The sequence below is a fragment of the Telopea speciosissima genome, chromosome 3, assembly GCF_018873765.1.
Source record: "Telopea speciosissima isolate NSW1024214 ecotype Mountain lineage chromosome 3, Tspe_v1, whole genome shotgun sequence".
NCBI classification, from domain to species: domain Eukaryota; kingdom Viridiplantae; phylum Streptophyta; class Magnoliopsida; order Proteales; family Proteaceae; genus Telopea; species Telopea speciosissima.
This window is the reverse complement of record NC_057918.1, coordinates 43722736-43731551: the sequence shown is the minus strand read 5'-3', so window position 1 is coordinate 43731551 and position 8816 is coordinate 43722736. Positions and strand designations below refer to the sequence as shown.

Genomic DNA, 8816 nt, shown 5'->3' with positions numbered 1-8816 from the left:
ACCCTCTCAAAATTGTCGAAACTCCAAGAGGTTGATAGATAGAAATGAAAGATGAAAGTGACATTTCGTATTTCATAAAGGCGGGATCAGCATATACTGACATCAAATAGACCCTTAGCCGACATTGACTAACTGTCGGATTTACAAGGTCGATGTCAACTTGGTGTGATAATGTTGATAGAAATAGTCTTACTATTGGTTGTGACATCTCTATTATGGCATACATAAACTGCACTGGTCATCGGAGCCGCAGGCCATCCAACTGGAAAACTAGGCATCTGATAAATAATGAATGTATCGGTCACCGAAGCACCGGAGCTTTTCCGCATCATAATCTTAAACTCGTCACTGGCACTAGATCATCAAATTGACAAACTATGCATCACATAAATGAAGGGTGTACCAGTCACCAAAGCACTGGACCATTGCCACATCATAATCATGTACTAGTCACCAGTGGTTTCGGTCGTGACATGGACACTTCCTTTGCCTGCTTTTTCTCAGACTTTGAGGATGCACGGACCTTTGATTGGGATGGTTCTTGTCACGCCCCTATTCCAATAAGGAATAAAAGATAATAAAGGGGGTGTGACTAGGACGACATATGTCATCCCAAACACTACCAGGATCACAGATGTAGTGTCCCAATACGCAGTCTCCAACTAATATTAACAACGCAGTAATATCAGAGTGCGAAAGATGAAATATTAGATTTCAAAAGATCAAAAATACAAGCGGAAGCGTTTACCAAATAGTCACTTCATGTTCAACTACTGGGTGATAGACATAGTTCATAATTTTCATCTTAAGCTAACCATGAGGTAACTACACAAAATATAACATATAACAAACAAAGTTAATACAAGAGCACATGGCCCCAAAACAAAACAAGATAGAAGGGGACCAAGTCCCAGCATCAGTGTGCCCCATAGGCACAATCATAGCAAGGACATCCATCGCAGTGCTCCTCAGTCACCGCCTCAGGATCCTCAATACTGATATCATCATAATCCGAGGATAGAACCTCAAAACCAGCAAAGTAACCATCACCTGTAACAACATCTGAAAGAGGTGTGCACAAAGGATTAGCTCCACAGAGCTAGTGAGAAAGAAAAGGGGATCTACAAACACACACAGTCACAGATAGTCCATGATGCATGTAAATGTTAGTAAAATTTCCACCTAACACTCAATCTAAGTCAATAGGTATATGCTACTGTAATAACTCGGGAGACACTGTGGATCACTTAAATTTCCACTATGCATTAACTCCTCGAGACTGACCTTGCATCACCTGAACCATCTGCGTGACTAGTTGAGTCACCTCTGTCATTTCCTTCCGCATGCTAACCATTTCCTAACTCAAAGCTTCTTATGAAGAATTGGCCTCTAGTGGATCCATGGTGCTTGTAACAGGAGGTGACCTCACTGGACTTTGCCTCGGGGGGCTGGAAGGTGGACTAGAATTTCTATTGGATGAAGAAGGTGGAGTTTGGTGGAAGTCAGTCCGAGTCAAACGGCCTCCCGGACGGTTCCACACAGGTAACGGGGATCTTCTTTGTCACAGAATTGTGCCTTGCAAAGGCAAAAGATTATTTTCGGACATAACGAAGAAGACAAATTCTTTCATCTTTGTTTATTTTTTTATTTTTTTATATATATGTATATATACATATTTATGTTTTTTGTTTACAAAACAGATATAAAAACATATATACAAGCATGGTTGGTTAGTGTAATGATTCGCTTTTAACCCCTGAATTCCATCTTACTCATGTAGTTGATGGTGAGATTTACATCAAGATTCGAGATGATCCAAAGGTAACCCCTACGATGTAATATTGCCATAGATCCTTTGTCGTTCGAAGGTTCTTAAAGGTTAAATTAGAATCGTTACAGAGAGACCTAACCGAGGACCTCCCAGTGGTCTAGCTCTTGATAATATAGAGTACCTTTCATTTTGTGATGACTAGAGCTCCATTACTGACATACCATCTTGGATAGTGTATCATTTTTCGAGGGACAATTGAGGCTACATTTAAATGTGCAATATTATGCCATACATATACATATATACATTGAATTGTATGTTCCCATACATGTACATATATACACAAATCTCCAATAGGGAAAAACATGATAGGATTGAGTGGAATCCACCAAAGTGGTACATTTGATTCGATTGTGTCTTTTCCTGACAGTAAAGATGGTATTTTTCCAAAGGTAATGTCATCAAGTATAGGCATATGCACATATATAAGAAGAGACATTGGCTTAGGGATTCTTTTGCCCAAAGGTGATTGAATTCTCAAAAGTTAGTGTTCTTTTCACAGTAAAGATGGCATTTTCCCAAAGGTGATGTCATCAAATTTGTAGTGTTTAAGACCTGTAAAAGAAGGGACATGACTTAGGGGTTCTTTTGCCCAAAGGTAATTGAATTTTCAACAGTTGGTGTTATATTCACAGTCAATAAAAAAAAATAATAAATAAGAGGACCAGTAAATTCCTATTCCAAAGGATAAGGATACAGTTGATATTATAACTCTTATTAAAAAAATAAATTGCTGTTATTGCTTGTTTTGAATTTTGATTCATGTTTTAAACTAGCGTGCACTGTGTTGATTATTGTCCTTGTAGGATGGCTATTCCTTCCAGTTATTTGTCCTCTATCCCAATTCTCACTGGGAATAACTATCAGAAATGGGTGGAAGATTTGGAACTGCATTTGAGTCTCCTAGACTTAGACTTGGCACTCAGGGAGTCTAAACCTAGCCCTCTCACTGATAGTAGTACCACTGAGGAAAAGACCAAGTTTGAGAAATGGGATAATGCAAACAGAAAGTGCATTTTAGTTGTGAAAAAGGTAGTTCTCGAGACTATACGTGGGAATGTAGAAGTCAAAGACACTGCTGTAGAGTTCCTGAATGCAATAAAGGCTAAGTTTGAACTTAACACAAAGGCTGAATCAAGTGACTTGATGAGTAAACTGATGAATCCTCATTATGATGGAGGCAGTGTTAGGGAATACATCTTGGGCTTAGCTACTATTGCTGTCAAACTGGGGGATCTTGACATCAAAATAAGTGATGATCTTGTTGTGCATATTACACTGCATACCCTTTTTGATCCATACAAGGTTCTCCAATCTACTTATACTACACTGAGGGACAAGTGGAGGTTGGATGAGCTTATCTCCATTTGCACCCAAGAGGAGAGAAAGCTAAAACAGAACAAAGTTGAGAGTGCAAATGCAACTTTTCATAGAGGATCTAGTGGTGGACCAATTAGGAGGGACAAGAAATTTATCAAGAAAGGAAGGTTCAATCCTTATGGCAAGACAAGGGGTACTCAACAGTCCAAGGCATCTCAGAATGCTCAGGATTCCACAAATAAGAAGGACACAGGCAATATAGAGTGTTTTTGGTGTCACAAGAAGGGACATTACAAGAACGACTATTTCATTTACAAGGGATGATTACAGAAGAAGAAAAATTCTGGTATTGATCTGCCAGTTGTTTGTTTTGAATATTTTGCTATTGATGCTCCTATGAATTCTTGTTGGATTGATTCTGCATCCTCAATACATGTCACTCATTCCTTGCAGGGGCTAATAAGCAAGAGGGTGCCAAGCAAGGATGAAGTGCACGTGTTCGTTGGCAATGGAGAGCGAGTAGAAGTTAAAACCATTGGAGTAGTTAGGATTTATTTGAGTTCAGACTCTTTTATTGATTTGAACAATATAGTTTATGTTCTCTCCATGAGGAGAAATTTGATTTCGGTTTCTACTCTTACTAGAGATGGTTATTCTTTTAATTGCAATAAAGATGGCTTTACATTATCTCATGGCTCTAGTATTATTGGTAATGGATGCTTAGTTGATGGGCTTTATAAATTGAATCATGAGTCTTCGTGGGTGATGAATGTCGGCACCAAGCGCCCTATTATTAATGAAAAATATTACACCTTGTGGCATAAACAGTTGGGGCATATCTTCAAAGAGAGGATAGATAGACTTGTGAAGGATGGCATCTTGACTGAACTTGATTCACATGACATGCATGTATGTGTGGGTTGCATAAAGGGGAAAATGGTTAAGTCTAGGGAAAAGAAGGCAGTTCGAAGTAAGGAATTGTTGGAGCTCATTCACACAGGCATTTGTGGGCCTTTCCCTACATCTACCCTTGGAGGTCATCGATACTTCATTACCTTTATTGATGACTTTTCTCGTTATGGGTATGTGTATATTATTTCTGAACAATTTAATGCTCTAAATGTTTTCATAATCTTTAAAGCTGAAGTGGAGAATTTTCTTTTTAAGAAAATCAAGGTTGTCAGGTCTGATAGAGGTGGTGAGTACTATGGGAAGTATGGTGATACAGATAAATACCTAGGACCATTTGCCAAATATCTACAGGTGCATGGAATATCTACTCAATTTTCTATGCCTGAGACACCACAACAAAATGGTGTTGTAGAAAGGAGAAATCGTACCTTGAAAGACATGGTGCAGAATATGATCAATAATAGTGGTCTACCAGAATCTTTATGGGGTGAGGCACTTAAGACTGCCACTTATATTCTTAACCGGGTACCAAGCACATCGGTTTCCAAAACCCCTTATGAGCTTTGGATTGGCAGGAAGCCCAGCCTTAGACACTTGCATGTTTGGGGTTGTAGGGCGAAAGCAAAATTGTACAACCCAAACGAAAAGGTGTTTGATCCCAAAACTGTCAGTTGTTATTTTGTGGGATACCCTGAGAGGTCAAAAGGCTTCAGATTTTATTGTCCTCACTCAGGCACCAGACTAGTTGACACTAATGTTGCTAAATTCATTGAAGATGATGTTGAAACTTCTGAGACACACAATCTTGTGTTTGAGGAAGAGCGGGTTGAGATTCCAGTTGAGACAGTTCGTTCTACTGAGCTACCCTTGATTATTGGAGATAATTTACCAGAGCCTGTTGTTAAGGCTAATGGTGATGATGTGATTGTTGACACAGTTTTGCCAGATGTACCTGCAGTTGAGGTTGAGGCAGCATTACCACCAGAAAGACCTACAAGATCGATTAGGGCTCGAAGGCCAGCCATTCTTTCAGACTATATTGTTTATCTGAATGAATGTGATTTTGACATAGGAGAAGAAGAGGATCCAGTTAGTTTTGAGCATGCCATTAGCAGCAAGAATTCTTCTAAGTGGATAGAAGCTATGGAGGATGAATTGCTATCCATGAATAACAATGGTGTTTGGGAGTTGGTTGAAATACCAAAGGGCTATAAAGCCATAGGCTGCAAATGGGTTTACAAAACCAAGAAAGATTTTAAGGGCAATGTTGATCTCTACAAGGCAAAACTGGTGGCAAAAGGGTTTACACAGAAGAAAGGAGTTGACTTCAAAGAGACATTCTCACCGGTGTCATCAAAAGATTCCTTTAGGATTATCATGGCACTTGTGGCATATTATAACTTGGAGCTACATCAAATGGACGTTAAAATAGCTTTCCTAAATGGAAATTTGGATGAGGATGTCTATATGCTTCAACCAGAAGGTTTTGAATGTAAGGGGAAAGAGAGCATGGTTTGCAAGCTCAAGAAGTCGATATATGGTTTGAAGCAAGTTTCAAGGCAGTGGTACTTAAAGTTCGATGATGTTGTTACATCTTTGGGCTATGCTGAGAATGCCATGGATCACTGCATTTATCAAAAGGTCAGTGGGAGTAGATTCATATTTCTGGTGCTCTATCTTGATGATAGTCTCCTCACTAGCAGTGACATGGCTTTGCTTCTCGAAACGAAGTGTTTTCTGTCTGAGAAATTTGGGATGAAGGACCTGGGTGAAAGTAAATTTGTCCTTGGCATTTGATGAACACATTTATGTGTGAAATTATCCCATTTAATTCTGCATTTTATCTGCTTAGAATGGAGCTACCTTGGGTATTTTCTGTCTTTTTCAGGGTACAGGGGTATTTTTGGCATATGGGAATAATTGGAGAAAAAGTGCATTTTCAGAGACTAAATTGAGAAAACTAGGTTGGAGGAGTTCAGTGCTACATAGGCACCAGGCTACCCATGGATCGACTCATAGGTTATCAAGGGCGAGATGGGAAGACGTTTCATTGAAGACCCAGGGGCATAACTGTAATTTCAGAAAATTAGGGCATCTTCAGAAGATATTCGATATTGGGCTCATACCGTTCGGAGTATTAATTGGAGCAACTTTAATTCTTAGATTAGGGCCACCCGAGACCAAAAAAGAGAGATATTCTCAAAAAGAGAATTTTAATTAACTTGATAATTTACATTAAACTCTCTCTCTCCTCCCTAATATCTCCCTCTCATCTACTACGGATTATTTCTCTATCACTCCAACTTCAATTTTCTCTCCTTCTCCCTCTCAAATCGTTAATGGGTCCTACCATTCCTACTTATATTTCACTTCTCTCTCCCTCCTCTTATATCTATTCTATCCAAATCCCTCACGGATTCTGGATATCCATCATTATTTCTATCTCTCGTGCTTTCCTTTTTTTTTTTCTTTTTTTTTTTTATTATTAAATCTCTCATAGATATATAAACCCACGGACAGATTGCCATTCAAGGGAATTCCATTCTGAAAATCCTCTCTAACCGTGCCTTCTCTTCTTCTTCTTCTTATTTCATCTTTCTTTTGTTTTTTTTTTTTTGTTTTTTTTTTGGGATCTTGGGTTTGGCAAGAAGGAGAGGAGGAAGATCATCGTTCCAGCTTCATGGATCATCAGCACCATTGCTGTCCTTTGTTGCCTTCCACCATGATTGGCTAAGTTCTTTCTATCTTTAGGTGTAGATGAACTAATGGTGTTTGTTATTTAAAAATTCTGGTTTGTATGCTTGATTGCTTGATGTTGAGACCCCATCCCTATTTGGATGATTTTAATTGATGTATTTAGTAGAAAAATTCTGTTTCTGTGATTCATTATTTTTCATTCAAGCAATGGTATTTTGTTCTTATGTGGTTGTACCGATGATGGATTATAGCTGAATGACCTAAGCGTGCCAAGCCTTATAAGCGAAGGACGATAGTACTCTTCAAGATAGTCCATACCTAGGAGGAACTCTACACTCTGTGGTATTATTAGACCTGTGGTTATAATAAATCGAAGCATGCAACTGAATTGAATAGCAACCCATTGGGGATTCGAACCCTAAAGATAGTCTTATCCCGTATTTGCACAGCGTTGTTAGTTTAGATTTGTTTCTTTCATTCGTAGTTTTAAAATCAGATTTATTGTATTTTAATTTTCATCACTTTCATCTTAGTAATTTAGCCTTCCAGTTCCCCGTAGATCGACCCCTTACTTGCTACTTGCTAGATTAGTTTAGGGTTTTATTTTTGACTGGTTAACGACACGATCAAATTTGGCGCCGTTGCCGGGGAACTGAAGCACGGTTGCTAGGATTGATTGAGTTGGTTTGTGTTACTTTGTTTTAATTTTAATTTTATAATTGCAGAAATTTTTTTTTTATTTATAATCTCTTTATTAGGTTAATTTTAGTATACCTAACATTCTCTTTGTTTGTGCAGGAAGCCAAGTAGATCGAGTAGGACAAGCTGTCCGTTTGGTTTACTTTTAATTCCTAGACTTTATGTAATTAGGGTTATTTTATGTAATTTTTTTTATTTTATTCCAGCGTTAGATTGGGTGTTTAGGTTTAACTTTAATTCCCCCAACCCCTTAAGCTCATATGTGTAACCGTTCATCGGGGGCAGCACGTGGAATTGCGCAACCGCCAACACCAGGTAAGTATTTTCATTAGTTGTAAATTAGTCAATTTTTTTTTACTTTTTAATTCTGATTTTTATTTTTTATTTAGTTATTACATTTTAATTTCTGTTTAATTAGCACGTCAACTTGTGTTGTGTTTCATGCATGGTCGGTGTTCTTTGCACCTCAACCTGACTTCCCTTGACCTGGAAATAGAGCGATCTGTACCTAAGGATAAGGATAAGGATAATAGTAATCAAATGGGTGATGAAAACCAGCCAAGAAGACCGCTGAGTGAGCACTTCACTCCAACTGCCTATACCCCTGCATCTTGTATATAGCAGGTAGCTCAATATGAGATCAAGTCTACCATCATACAGATGTTACCATCCTATTATGGACTTGCTAATGAGGAGCCTTACAAGCATCTTGATGAGTTCTTAGAGGTGTGCTCTACAGTCAAAATCCAAAACCTCTCTGAAGATGCCCTAAAGTTAATCCTATTCCCATTCTCCTTAAAGGACAAAGCCAAACACTAGCTTCATTCTCTAGATTTGGTTAGGATTTCTACATGGGCGGGGATGCAGCAAGAATTTTTGAAAAAATTCTTTCCCATTGGACGGACTAATAGCCTTAGAAGAGTCATTACTAGTTTCTCCCAATTAGAGGGCGAACAATTTCATGAAGTGTGGGAGAGACTCAAGGAATTACTTAGGAAGTGTCCCCACCACGCTGTCCCAAAATGGCAGTTAGTCCAGTGCTTTTATGATGGCCTCCGTGACCGATATAGGCAGATGGTGGACTCCTCTTGTGGTGGAACATTTATGCACAAGAATGAAACGAAAGCATGGGATCTTTTTGAAACCCTTAGTGAGAATTCCCAACATCATGCTTCGGCCTCTCGGACTGAGATTTCACACATAGGGCAACCAAAGAAAGGTAGTCTCTATGAGATCAATCCAACTGTAGAGATGACTGCTAAGGTTGATATGCTGTCCAAGAAATTGGACTATCTGATGTCTGTAGGACAGCATTCTATGTCCCCTTTCCCAGTAAGTTTCTCTCCTCCCAATCAGA

At 38.8% G+C, this 8816-nt stretch overlaps 1 non-coding gene across 1 annotated transcript; it reads right to left on the bottom strand.

Annotated features, from left to right (window-relative positions):
- Positions 1–8368: 8368 nt before the first annotated feature.
- On the bottom strand, positions 8369–8475 carry LOC122657199. The gene has a single exon (XR_006332267.1). It is a non-coding gene; the product is annotated as a small nucleolar RNA R71 (small nucleolar RNA).
- Between the last annotated feature and the right edge of the window lie 341 nt (positions 8476–8816).